Source organism: Protopterus annectens, chromosome 3.part0 (genome assembly GCF_019279795.1).
Source record: "Protopterus annectens isolate FY-2018-M chromosome 3.part0, PAN1.0, whole genome shotgun sequence".
NCBI classification, from domain to species: domain Eukaryota; kingdom Metazoa; phylum Chordata; order Ceratodontiformes; family Protopteridae; genus Protopterus; species Protopterus annectens.
In genome coordinates, this window is record NC_056731.1 from 229,624,673 (window position 1) to 229,639,693 (window position 15,021).

The 15,021-nt window shown below is 34.8% G+C and overlaps 1 protein-coding gene across 1 annotated transcript in view; it reads right to left on the reverse strand.

Annotated features, from left to right (window-relative positions):
* Window positions 1–15,021, reverse strand: part of ITGB8 (integrin subunit beta 8) — a 984,437-nt gene that overhangs the window by 654,506 nt on the left and 314,910 nt on the right. The window lies entirely within an intron of this gene.

Sequence of the window (15,021 nt, forward strand, 5' to 3'; positions counted from 1 at the left end):
TCCTATGCTGTCATTTGCTTGCCTGCTAACAAAACATCACTTGAATTTCAAGTTCAGTTTTATTATGGTGTTTGTAAAGCATACAAATAGCACAAGTGATAAATCATCAGATAATAAAACAAAGACAAAAATGATAACATTTATAAGATAATAAAGAAGTAAAGTCACTAGAACACTAAAAGTCAATGCATAAAAATATCAAATTAAATTAAATAAAATGACTACATAAAACTGCTCTCAAAACAGGTTTGGTGAAAAAGGTATGCCTCCAGGACCTCTTAAAGCTACACAATGCAGATCAAGCCTGAAGCTGCCATGAGAATAGTTCCTAGAATTACAGCACTTGATCTAAGGGTAGAACCTAGCTAGGCTTGTATGGGCCCTAGGGCCATTAGCCTAGTAACTTCCTATGATCCTATGATAAAAAGTGTCAAGTTACAAGCTTAGAACCACTAGCATCTCCAAAATAAACAAACCAAAATGGAAAGAAGTGAAATAATTACTAGTTTTTTGAATTAAGAAGTACCCAAACTCTTTAGGTATGGATGTCACTTTTTCAAATATCTAAAACAGAACTTAATAAAAGCATAAGATTTTGCAGGGCAGGTCAGGCGTAAAAAGGACTAGGTTTCACTTTGTTCAAGTAAAGGTTCATTTTTGCATATAAATACTTCTAAACACCTTCAAAAATTCTTGAATAACCCATAACTCAGCATTTTTGACTGATGCACATTATCAAATCCATTACTCATATCGCATTCAATCATCCCATTCCTCAAGCTTTCTTACAGTATCACTGATGATCTCTCCTAAAATTACAGCCAACATTGTAATATCTCTTCATTCCCTGCAACAAAGTGTTTAGTAGAAAATATTGTCTGGCGCTCTTAACTCTAATTTGCAGCAATTTCTACGGCAAGTTAAAATTATATGAAATGAATCTTAACATTCACACATCTGACCATCCCTCATGCCTTTACTTAATCACTCAAAAAATATTCAGGAATAGTACTGTGCGTTCACTAAACTTCCTCTAAAAGTCATATTAGTAAATTCTTTGAGAATTATGGTTCTTAACTCTTTGTAACATCCCTATCATGTCTTCTGCTGAAATCTCTGTAGATACTAGCTTCCTCTACATACTATTACACTTCTTTACTTCCTAAGCTATACTATGATCCATTACTTTTCTTTCTTCCTAATCTATAATCACCATCCAGTACTCCCCCCCTTCATGCTCCTTCATAGCTGTAATCACCCATACTTGTTCCTCTTCTTTCTGTCAAATGTTTCATGCAAACTATCACACATTCTTCCTTTCTCAAATTGTTCCACAACAGAGGTGAGTCTACACTGAAATGCATATGTATGTTTAACCATGTTTTCATATATTCCATATTTTCTTTATAAATTAATTATAAATGTACTCCTTTTTAACAAATAATTTCTTAATTATTTTCAATTTCCTTTGCAGTTCCTTAATATTCTGTTTAATTTATTTCCTTAAATAAACTTACACATCTCAATTAAATAAAATGTATTGTTTAAAGATATCCACTACTCTATCCAGTTTTATAAAATATTTCTGAATTCTTATGAACTTCCCAAAGAAAATGCAAAAACTGTACTTCCCAAAGATAATGCAAAAATATATGCTCAGACTATTCATATTTAACATGCCATAAATACTCTGTCTTACAAAGGTATCACCACCAAACATACATCTAACTCCTCTATAGTCAAAAAATCATGTACAAATTGTATCTTCACCTTAAACATTCTTAATTTAAAACATAATCGATAATTGACAAAACATTCCCTGAAAAGAAAAATGATAAAAAATAGTTTTAAGTTTATAAATATATGTTTTCTGGTCAATAAACACACTAGATGTCTTTGAGGAAAAAAATCTAGTAATTCTAAAAGGAATGTCACTCAAAAATATAAAAAGGAATATGTAGTTGTGTAGAAACATATATCAAATCTGCAGCAAGCAAACCAAGCAACAGCTATTGTGCAAAGAATGGTTACTAATACTTCATTAGAAAAAAATTGACCAAATGCGTTTGAAAGTCTTCAAAATAAGTGGGAGGGGTGAATCAGGTCAAATAATGAGAACCTCTGGGACAAAAGCACAAAAGTCAGAAAAAAAAAAATCGAAGCTTGTTGAATGGTGAAATAAGTCAAGAAGAGAAAACTTGACATTTTCTGTCATTCAAGAAAAACTGGAGGGAAGTGAGTGCATTTGCATTTATGAAAATGCAAATAAGAAGATGAATTAGTGTTCTCTAACAGAATTTTCTGATTGTATGATCTGAATCATAACTAGGAAACATCTACTGCTACTTACAAGCAAAAGGAATTGTGACAAAAATGTGGCAAACAGGAAAAATACTGAAAATATGAGACACACAAATCTTTGTAAAGAAAACTATTTAAGGCACGCTAAGAAGAAGAAAAGAAACAAATTCATTGCAGTAAATAAGACATTATAAAGATAATGGATATACCCAGACATTTTAAAGTTATTTTTCCTCAGTGGTGTCAAGACCTTTTAGAAATGCCACAAATTTTCAATGAATTTAAAATTTCATCCAACAAAATGAAAAGCAGCAAGCAGAAAAAGATGGTGCAGACTAACCTTCATCCAGTAAAATTGTTGCTGTAAGTAGTCAAGATAAGAATACATGTAAAGCCTTTCTAGTATTCAGAAAAAAGGTGTTTAGCCGACAGAAGTAAGCATGGGAACTGACCAAAATGATTAGAAGAACCTGGATTCAAACCAGCAATGAGGAAGACCATAACATAGTAGCCTTATCAAATCAGTGGTAGAACAGGAAAATAAACATCCCATATGGTTCATTAGTGGGAGAACTAAAAAGACATACACCTATTTCCCACTTGAATATGTATTGTTTAAATGACTGCTAAACATGAAGAAGCACTGGAGGCATTGTTTGGTTATTTATGAGTCACTGATTTAGACACTATAAAATTCTAGAGCTGTTAAAAAGGAGCATGCAACAGTAATGTTGTAATAGTAATACAGCTGCTATGGAAGCCACGACTTGAATCAGCATGACGTAGTTTAACAATCAATTGTATTATTTTAATTATTAAAGTGCATACCATTTAGAAAGTAGAATGTTCAAAAATCAGAGAGAGATTGGCATTTTCCTGGTAGTAATGTTCAAAATGCAAACAGTCTGAATAAATAGTAAAACATTAGTGGTTGTATCAGTAGTGCAAGATTTCAATCTGTTTTCGTATCTCTTTTGGCTCTCTGAGCTGGGGGGGGGGGGCATAATTTACAGAAAGACTGTGGATTTTGTTGAAAATAGGTACTGGAAGGCTTGAAGTAGCCTGACGGAAGTCAAAGTAGCTGGAAGTTCAAGGAATTTAATTATGGGACATCTATAGAGCTTGTTGATGGTGATCCTTCCTAGACAGTTTCAGTAATTGTCTCTTAAAAAAAGACAATAACAGATAATATAACTAGTATAAGATATAAAAACTAACTAAGGAAAACATTTAGATTTAAAGGATGCACCTATCCAGTAGTAGCTGTGGCCGTATAAAATGTTTGTTAAGGCTTTCATAGTATTGTATTAGTCAACAGCAAGTTAAAATGGGAAGCATTGCGTTAGTCTGCATAGTTTATTTTTCCATGTATGGGAGGAGAAACAAAAGGACATTGGTGAAATAAATAGCAAGTTTATCTCTAAAAAATACCAGTATCAACATACACTTGAGCAAGGTCAGTTTAATTAATGTGATCCATAGCAAATATAAATCAGTCATTAGTTTGGAGTAATTGTGCATTTTGTACTTGAAAATATACATAATATAATTATGGGGATGTATATTTTTGGTTGAAAAACAGAAGCATGAAATTAAATATACTTGTACCTATATGGTAATCAATATACTGAGACACTGAATGGTGTACCTATATGGTAATCAATATACTGAGACAGTGGATGATGTACCTATATGGTAATCAATATACTGAGACAGTGAATGCTGTACCTATATGGTAATCAATATACTGAGACAGTGAATGGTGTAACTATATGATAATCAATATACTGAGACAGTGAATGGTGTACCTATATGGTAATCAATATACTGAGACAGTGAGTGGTGTACCTATATGGTAATCAATATGCTGAGACAGTGAATGGTGTACCTATATGGTAATCAATATACTGAGACAGTGAAAGGTGTACCTATAAGGTCATCAATATACTGAGACAGTGGATGATGTACCTATATGGTAATCAATATACTGAGACAGTGAATGCTGTACCTATATGGTAATCAATATACTGAGACAGTGAATGGTGTAACTATATGATAATCAATATACTGAGACAGTGAATGGTGTAGCTATATGGTAATCAATATACTGAGACAGTGAGTGGTGTACCTATATGGTAATCAATATGCTGAGACAGTGAATGGTGTACCTATATGGTAATCAATATACTGAGACATTGAATGGTGTACCTATATGGTAATCAATATACTGAGACAGTGAATGGTGTACCTATATGGTAATCAATATACTGAGACAGTGAATGGTGTACCTATATGATAATCAATATACTGAGACAGTGAATGGTGTACCTATATGGTAATCAATATACTGAGCGAGTGAATGGTGTACCTATATGGTAATCAATATACTGAGACAGTGAATGGTGTGCCTATATGGTAATCAATATACTGAGACAGTGAATGGTGTACCTATATGGTAATCAATATACTGAGACAGTGAATGGAGTACCTATATGGTAATCAATATACTGAGACAGTGAATGATGTATCTATATGGTAATCAATATACTGAGACAGTGAATGGTGTACCTATATGGTAATCAATATACTGAGACAGTGGATGGTGTACCTATATGGTAATCAATATACTGAGACAGTGAATGCTGTACCTATATGGTAATCAATATATTGAGACAGTGAATGGTGTACCTATATGGTAATCAATATACTGAGACAGTGAATGGTGTACCTATATGGTAATCAATATACTGAGACAGTGAGTGCTGTACCTATATGGTAATCAATATGCTGAGACAGTGAATGGTGTAACTATATGGTAATCAATATGCTGAGACAGTGAATGGTGTACCTATATGGTAATCAATATACTGAGACAGTGAATGGTGTACCTATATGGTAATCAATATACTGAGACAGTGAATGGTGTACCTATATGGTAATCAATATACTGAGACAGTGAATGGTGTACCTATATGATAATCAATATACTGAGACAGTGAATGGTGTACCTATACGGTAATCAATATACTGAGACAGTGAATGGTGTACCTATACGGTAATCAATATACTGAGACAGTGAATGGTGTACCTATATGGTAATCAATATACTGAGACAGTGAATGGTGTACCTATACGGTAATCAATATACTGAGACAGTGAATGCTGTACCTATATGGTAATCAATATACTGAGACAGTGAATGGTGTACCTATATGGTAATCAATATACTGCGACAATGAGTGGTGTACCTATATGGTAATCAATATGCTGAGACAGTGAATGGTGTACCTATATCGTAATCAATATACTGAGACATTGAATGGTGTACCTATATGGTAATCAATATACTGAGACAGTGAATGGTGTACCTATATGGTAATCAATATACTGAGACAGTGAATGGTGTACCTATAGGGTAATCAATATACTGAGACAGTGAATGGTGTACCTATATGATAATCAATATACTGAGACAGTGAATGGTGTACCTATATGGTAATCAATATACTGAGACAGTGAATGGTGTACCTATATGGTAATCAATATACTGAGACAGTGAATGGTGTGCCTATATGGTAATCAATATACTGAGACAGTGAATGGTGTACCTATATGGTAATCAATATACTGAGACAGTGAATGGAGTACCTATATGGTAATCAATATACTGAGACAGTGAATGATGTATCTATATGGTAATCAATATACTGGGACAGTGAATGGTGTACCTATATGGTAATCAATATACTGAGACAGTGCATGGTGTACCTATATGGTAATCAATATACTGAGACAGTGAATGCTGTACCTATATGGTAATCAATATATTGAGACAGTGAATGGTGTACCTATATGATAATCAATATACTGAGACAGTGAATGGTGTACCTATATGGTAATCAATATACTGAGACAGTGAGTGCTGTACCTATATGGTAATCAATATGCTGAGACAGTTAATGGTGTACCTATATGGTAATCAATATTCTGAGACAGTGAATGGTGTACCTATATGGTAATCAATATACTGAGACAGTGAATGGTGTACCTATATGGTAATCAATATACTGAGACAGTGAATGGTGTACCTATATGGTAATCAATATACTGAGACAGTGAATGGTGTACCTATATGATAATCAATATACTGAGACAGTGAATGGTGTACCTATACGGTAATCAATATACTGAGACAGTGAATGGTGTACCTAATCAATATACTGAGACAGTGAATGGTGTACCTATATGGTAATCAATATACTGAGACAGTGAATGGTTAATCAATATACTGAGACAGTGAATGCTGTACCTATATGGTAATCAATATACTGAGACAGTGAGTGGTGTACCTATATGGTAATCAATATGCTGAGACAGTTAATGGTGTACCTATATCGTAATCAATATACTGAGACATTGAATGGTGTACCTATATGGTAATCAATATACTGAGACAGTGAATGGTGTACATATATGGTAATCAATATACTGAGACAGTGAATGGTGTACCTATATGATAATCAATATACTGAGACAGTGAATGGTGTACCTATATGGTAATCAATATACTGAGACAGTGAATGGTGTACCTATATGGTAATCAATATACTGAGACAGTGAATTGTGTACCTATATGGTAATCAATATACTAAGACAGTGAATGGTGTACCTATATGGTAATCAATATACTGACACAGTGAATGGTGTACCTATATGGTAATCAATATACTGAGACAGTGAATGATATATCTATATGGTAATCAATATACTGAGACAGTGAATGGTGTACCTATATGGTAATCAATATACTGAGACAGTGGATGGTGTACCTATATGGTAATCAATATACTGAGACAGTGAATGCTGTACCTATATGGTAATCAATATACTGAGACAGTGAATGGTGTACCTATATGGTAATCAATATACTGAGACAGTGAATGGTGTACCTATATGGTAATCAATATACTGAGACAGTGAATGGTGTACCTATACGGTAATCAATATATTGAGACAGTGAATGGTGTACCTATACGGTAATCAATATACTGAGACAGTGAATGGTGTACCTATATGTTAATCAATATACTGAGACAGTGAATGGTGTACCTAGATGGTAATCTATATACTGAGACAGTGAATGGTGTACCTATATGGTAATCAATATACTGAGACAGTGAATGGTGTACCTATATGGTAATCAATATACTGAGACAGTGAATGGTGTACCTATATGGCAATCAATATACTGAGACAGTGAATGGTGTACCGATATAGTAATCAATATACTGAGACAGTGAATGCTGTACCGATATGGTAATCAATATACTGAGACAGTGAATGGTGTACCTATATGGTAATCAATATACTGAGACATTGAATGGTGTACCTATATGGTAATCAATATACTGAGACAGTGAATGGTGTACCTATATGGTAAAGCAACAAAGAAAAAAAATAACTGTATTCAAAAAAGGTAACTGAATGGCAAAGAGGTCCACTTTGGCAAACATTTATGTTTCCCCTAAAACAAATGCAATAGAAAGTGGTAAGATTTTAGTTTGAAGACGTTATACTCTTAACGCGGGAACTGGATTATAGTTTGCAATAGAGAGAATGCTTTAGAGGCCTTGATGGGATATTACAACTAAAGGAATTTTTTGAAAGAAAAACATGAAATCATATGGTACAGAGCACGTTTGTCAATTAACAGTAGGCCACAAGGCACAGTTTTTGAATCAGACTAGATATAAATTACCAGAAGACCATGCATACATGATTGAAAACTTTGTCACTCACCCAATAACTCAGTCAGATCAAGAATCCATACCGACCAATTTGAGAATTCATGGAAACAAAATAATAGAAAGACACTGGTGTCTCCTTACTTATTTTACTGAAAATGAAAACTTACATGAATTGAGCAACTCAAACTCCTAGACCATATAGTTAATTTAGAAGGTGCAGCTCTTTCCTGGGATAGGATGAAGCTAGAGCTTAAAAACATGGTAGAGATAAAGATGAAAGAATTATGGGAGAATGATATTAATTATTATTTAGAGGATCTTGCAAAGGTAGATCAACTTCAAAATAAAATGGAAAACCTAAGAAAAAAGCATAAGAGTATGTGTATTTAGCTACGGAAGGAATAAATGAGCATTTGGACAACACACATGATTGCAGGAGTATACCATTTAAGCACATTTATTTTTATAGTAACCACAAAGCACAGAAACACAGCTCCAACAATTAGGCAACAGAAGGTAGAATGCTCAGTAGCTCAATTCAGGGACTTTAAGACAAGGAAAATAACAAGAGAACCTGAAAAAACATTGAAGATGTTTAGAAAGTTTTATGAGAAATTGTACAGAGCAGAGGACTAGTGATGTTAGGATAAGGGGCAACTGGAAATATTTATGATAGGTGTGAATATAGTAAACTCTCAGTTAACTGGAACTCAAATAACCAGAACTCTCAAGCAACCAGAAAAAATTGAAGAAATACAATACAGTATGAACAATTCAGTTTTTCATGTGTTGCACTTTCTGTTTTTCCCCACATTAATATATGTTACATTTTTAGAGTTTTAGAGTTTTTAAAAGGATGATACAAATAAATTCTCTTTCTCCCCAGCCTGAAAACAAGTCAAATCAAACAATTCAAATTACTAGAATGTCAACACTCGCTCCATACTCAGTTTGCATCAGATTGCACATTCTCCCTCTGATCTCTCAGTCACACTCCCTTCAGCTTTCATACATCTCTTTGATCTCTCACACACAGTCGCTTCTGCTTTTGTATATGCATTCACTCTCTCTCTCTCTCTCTATTCAGTTCATTCAATTCCAATCCACTCAGTGTGCTACTGAAAACCATTCCACATGCCATGCTTTCTAGCGGAAATATAAGTTTAAAATATTATCATTATAGGCAGGCTTTTAATTACTGTATTTCAATATTAAAATCGAATCAATGCAGTGTTTATGGTATGATATGACATAGTATAGGGTACAGTACTTGTCAGATCTATTTTAAATAGTAACTCTCAAGCAATCAGAAACTACATGTATCCGGTATCTACCAATGGGTGCCAGTTAACTGAGAGTTTACTAAGAGTTTACTGTATGTCTTTAATAGGCACAGAGGAAGCAGAACAATTAAAGTGTTGACATGTGAGGATGAAATAAAAATGTGATTTATAAATGTAATGACACAGGGCACAAAATGAGCTAAGAACACCTTCTCTACAATCACTGTAATACAACAAACAACACCTTTCTGAAAAAAGGAATCTCCCAGCCAAATCCCCCTCCCCATCTACTATATCAATACCACTGTTGACTTCGGTTTCCCAAAAAAGCAGTATGATCAGCCTGTCCAAAAAAGTATTAGCAATTTTAAAAATTAATGAATCTTTGTTTTTCATATATTATCTACCTGCTAAACTAAAGAATTTGAATAAATTGTACATTCAGCACTTTGAATTACAACATACACATTTTAATTTACCATTTGAGATGATACTACTAAACCCTCCTAATTTAACCAATCACTAGTAACTGCACACAATGGTCAACTGCCAACAAAATGTACATGTCTGGACAAGGTTTACTATTCCACGGAGACAGCCAAATATAAAATGGGACTATTTGTTTCTAAACATATATAGTTTATTATTTTTGCATTTGAGATCTTGAATTCATGGTGACACTGTTACTTCCCGTCATGGGATAAACTGCTATTATTCTGAAAATAAAAAAGGAAAATGATTTTTTCCATCCCTTGTTTTGACAACATCTGCTTTCTGGAGTTACTTCTATAACTGGAATCTGTACATCTTCATTGGCCTTTCTGTTTTATTGACATTTAACTCTGCCAAATGAAATATTACATTCAGCTTTTCCTCTACTGTTTCTTCTTTTCTTATTTTTGTCATTAATTCAACCATCTAGGATAATAATTTGCTTGGTTGATTCAACTCAGTAAACTGTACAGTACCAAAATTCACTAAATCATGGCAATATATTATTGTTATTAATAATAATAACAATAATAGATATTTTTTTGTAGAATATCTGTTGTGGCACATTGACTTCACCATTAAGTCCATCCATATGTATTGAATATTTCTTTGCTTCATGTTGCTCAGGATGTCTGTTGTGGCAAACTGACTTCACCCTCAAGTCCATCCATGTGCAGTGAAGAGAGTTTCTCTGGTAACTACATACCCTGACAGGCCTGACAGCTCCTTTCTAAGCTGCATGTGATGTGCATGGGAGCAGACTGGACCTACCAGCCACCACTACAGCTTACAAAAGTTTGAGCTGCTTGGGTAAGTATCTTTATCCCCTGGATGTCATCTAGAGCTTGGGACTTACAATACGTTCTGGTAACTTGGATCAGACCTACTCTGGGTCCAGAAGGAGAACCTCATCCAGCCTGCAGTCCAACCTTGCTCCCCCATTTCTTCAGCTCCATCATCCACCAGAGCTATGATAAGAATACTGTCCCACCCATGTGCCTGCCCAAACTCTCCCCAGGGAAAGTCAAGGAGGTTTTACACTTCATCTTGTTCCCTGCCCTCTACCAGCTCCAAGACGTGTCAAAGCTGCTCATCAAATTTGGGTCACCTGAGTCATAATTGTGGATTTACCCCTCTGTGCCACATATCTGGTAACCACATATTGCTATATTAACTAGAAATAAAATGTTTATCTAACATACAAACTAAAAAGCATACATTGAACTCATACTGCCTTGGAGCTGAAACATTGCACCCCTCAGAATAAATGCTTACATGGAAAATACACTCCATCAGTTTGGTAATCCCCCTTTAGAGTTTTATATAAACATGTTTTACTGACATTGTCATTTAGGAATATATTTACTGCACTTCTATACTTCCTACAATGTTATGCTTGGCTGCAAACAAAAATCATAATCTAAACATCAATAACAGAATGATCAGTAGAAATGTTAAACTAATTTAATAAAAATTGTTAATTTGCATCTCTTTATTTTGGTTACTTCACTGTCTACACACCTTATAAGCATTACAATATTCTGGCAATGGCCTTCATCAGGTCTGTGAACTCAGAAAGTGATTCAATAAATGTATTTTGCTCATATGGTTATACTGGGGTAAGATCAACTGTTTGTCCCATTTTAATTTTTTAATATTCACATAATTTTAATATTGTCCTATGTTACTACATGTTCATTACAATGGGATAAGAGAAAGACTATTATTTTTTATACAATAAATTACAAATCACCATAGAAGGAATGTGGGCTTTCCCCTTCTTTAAACAGCATTAAGTGACAGTGTTGTACTTTTAAAATATATGTCAATATCATAGTGATGAAGTAGAAAAATAACTACATACCTAAGTACCACTGTATGTTATACAAGACATTATTAAGTGTAACTCATATTAATACAAAGGGAAAAGTTCTGTGGTTCCTACTGAAAATATACACTTTTGCTAGAGGTTCTTACTCAGGTAAAAACAAGCGAATAAATAAAGTCACCAAAGTGACAAACATAATGGAGGTTAAACTGTTTGAATCACACAGTTCTAAACGCCAAGTGTTTGACTTATTATGGTCATGTGATAATTTGGTGCCACACTGAAATATACATAAAAGTATTGGGTAACTACTTTGCCATGTGCTAATTTCCATATGATACAGGTCACCTGTATATCCTAGAAGAACAGTTAAATTTATTTAATACACCAGGAAACAAACACCTGCATCCAGTCTTAATTATTCCCATGGCCAAAAACCACATACCTGCATTAGAGGCAATAGTTTGTACTCCCTGATATGAGAAAGATTTTTGTCAGTAAAAATAAAGCAGGGTGGTGTTATGGCAAGCACATAATTAGAAACACTTAAATAGACAGCCCAGACTACCAGATGGTACAAATACAGTGGATGACATATAGTTTCTCTAACATCAGTTGTCTGTGGCAAAAGACAACGAGGAACACAGCACTGATCGTTTTTCATAGGAAATTACTGCTGGCATGACTTGTGTGCCAGCAGCAATTCTTTTGTTGTGGGACATTTATCCCTTCCCCCTTCTACATGTTTGTGTGCCACGGTTGAGTTGGTATATATAAGTTTGAGGGGGGGGTAGAGTGATACATGCAATTGTAAGTTTCGACCTTTTGGTGCTTAAGGCATACGTGTTTCCCATTTTAGGTTCATAGGTTCATAGGTTCATTTTGATACTTCAATATCTTGATGTTCGAGGTTTCATAGTAGAACCTGCAGAGACTGACTCTGCTCCTGCCCTCAGATTATACAGCAATAGTTAAAGAGACAGAGACATGCATTTCAGTCTTATGCAATGCAAATAAACCATGCTGCTATTTTCCCAGAAGGGACACATTACCCTAATAAATGGAATAAATAAACTTCGGAAAGTGGCAAAAGAATTTGAGGCAAGCGTGGCTTTCTGCACCTTTTTCAGAGACATTTAAACTGTTTGATTGTAGACAAGTGATTACATGATGTAATGCAATGCAATTGGAAAAAGGACCAAATATAACACAACCTGATTAAGATCCTTTTTTTTTTGTGTAGACACAATATGCATCTCCTTCTTGCAAACTTAACTTATGCCCCCACCACCACCAATCCATCTTGCTAATCTCATGTAACAAAGGTTTATCTTTCTTTTAAATTAATTCAAAACAGCACAAATATAGTTCTCTCTCTCTCCTTGAAAAATATGTCACTGTAAAAGTATTCCATCAGGTTTACTAGGTAAAAAGGGTACTGTAGATGGCTGGACGCAGCATACATGTAGACTACTAGAACTGAAAATATTGTGTATATCTGTACTGGAGTTTAGTTATCGATGAATGAAAGAGACAAACTGTCTACAAAAGTACTATGTAGAAGAAAAAAGTTCACAAAAGTTAAAAGGCATCATTGAAGAATGTTCATACCAGAATGGCAATTCCATAAGTTATGTGACTCCTAAAGTTCCCTGCAACTGCCAGATGTCTCATAACAAAATCTTAACCCACAAACAGTTTCTAATAAATAGATGCAAAGTATTTTTAGTAGGTAAGAATACCTGGTCCACCTGGACAGTTTTTCTTCCCAAAGAATGCATCACAGAACAGTTCATATATTTATGCTCTGTCTTTTTCTGTGTTCTTCTATAATTGCTTATTTCACTTTTCACATTAACCAATCTCCCTAAGAGTAAGATCTGTTATTCCAATCCTGAACACACATGTAAAAATACATACTTTTGTTCTACTCCTGTTTCTTCCTAGGTTCAAGTTTGCCCCTTGCCTACAGACATTTTTCTGAAACATCCTGCCATTTCCTTCTTTGTAAGGAAAGCAACATTAAAAGTGTGACTCTTTAGTCTTACTGGTTGAAAATGCACATAAATTCAGTAGTCGTTGCAGGTTACTACTGCTTCAGTACAAGCCGTTATAAGTAAAATATACCAATTACTAAGTACTGTAGCATGAACAAAGAAATTGTCAAGCTGGAAAAGTAACAGACTGGATGTTGTTTATAGCAGCAATAACCTACTAGCAACAATTTGCTGTTCTTTTCTGGATTATAACTTTTCTGACTAACTGAGCAAAAAAATATTTTAGCATTCAGTATCAGATTATGGCTTGTATTCAGTCATGCAAAGACATAAAATATATCCATGCTGTCTGAGAAGAAGCACATCAAAGGGACAATTTAAAGAAGCCGCTTACTCTAATGAGCAATGGCAGTAGATAAGCATGGGTAAATAAAGTCATAATGAAACGCAAATGAGAAATTATGTAAAATGGCACATGCTAATGAGGCCTTCTCCCATCTATTTGTGATTTACATTCATGATTTCATGCATTTCCGATCTGTCAGCAGATTTGTTATAAAGAGTGGAGTCACACCTAATGTATCTACTTTGCAATTTGAGAAGCTGCTGTCAGTTGTTGCTAGCTTTGCTATTTCCCCATGTTAGCTGCTTGCCTTGGCCAAGCCAAACTGCTTGTGCCCAGTGTCACTCACCAGCCAAGAAGGCAGAGATATAGACAGAGAATTCCACACTATAATTTTGACAATCATGAGATACTTGATAGGTTCAGAGTGGACAGGGATATTATAAGCATCTTAGTGAGTATGTATGGCCCCTACATGGCCACTGCAGGATGTGTGGCCTACCTATTGCTGTGGATACAAAGGTGTTTATAGCCCTCACTATACTTACAGAGTCAGACTGGGAGTGCTTTGTGTATCTCATAGGCTTCTGCCTTGAGCATATCCTGGCAGTTCCTGGAAGTCTGTTGGCACATGTGGATCAGTACCTCTATTTCCTGATCTCACGTCAGGACTGACCCAGGACTATGAGTGCCTTTTATGAGAAGGCATGTTTCCCTGAGGTACACAGTATAATAGATTGCATCGATGTTGTAAATAGGAATCCCAGCTGGTCCGGGTGGGTGGTTGAGCAGTACCACAATAGGAAGGAATATCATTCCACCAATTGCCAGGTAGTATGTGATGCATGGGGGTGCTTCACCAGCATGTTTACCCAGCATCCTGCAGTGAAATGATTCCCATATCTGGCACACAAGGTCACTCTGCTGCCTCTTCCTGCATGGTAGGATGCCTAGGGTTCATTTTGTTAGTAAGCAGAAAGATATATTTTTTTCTTTTTTTAATTTTATTTAAATAGTTATTCATTGTAAA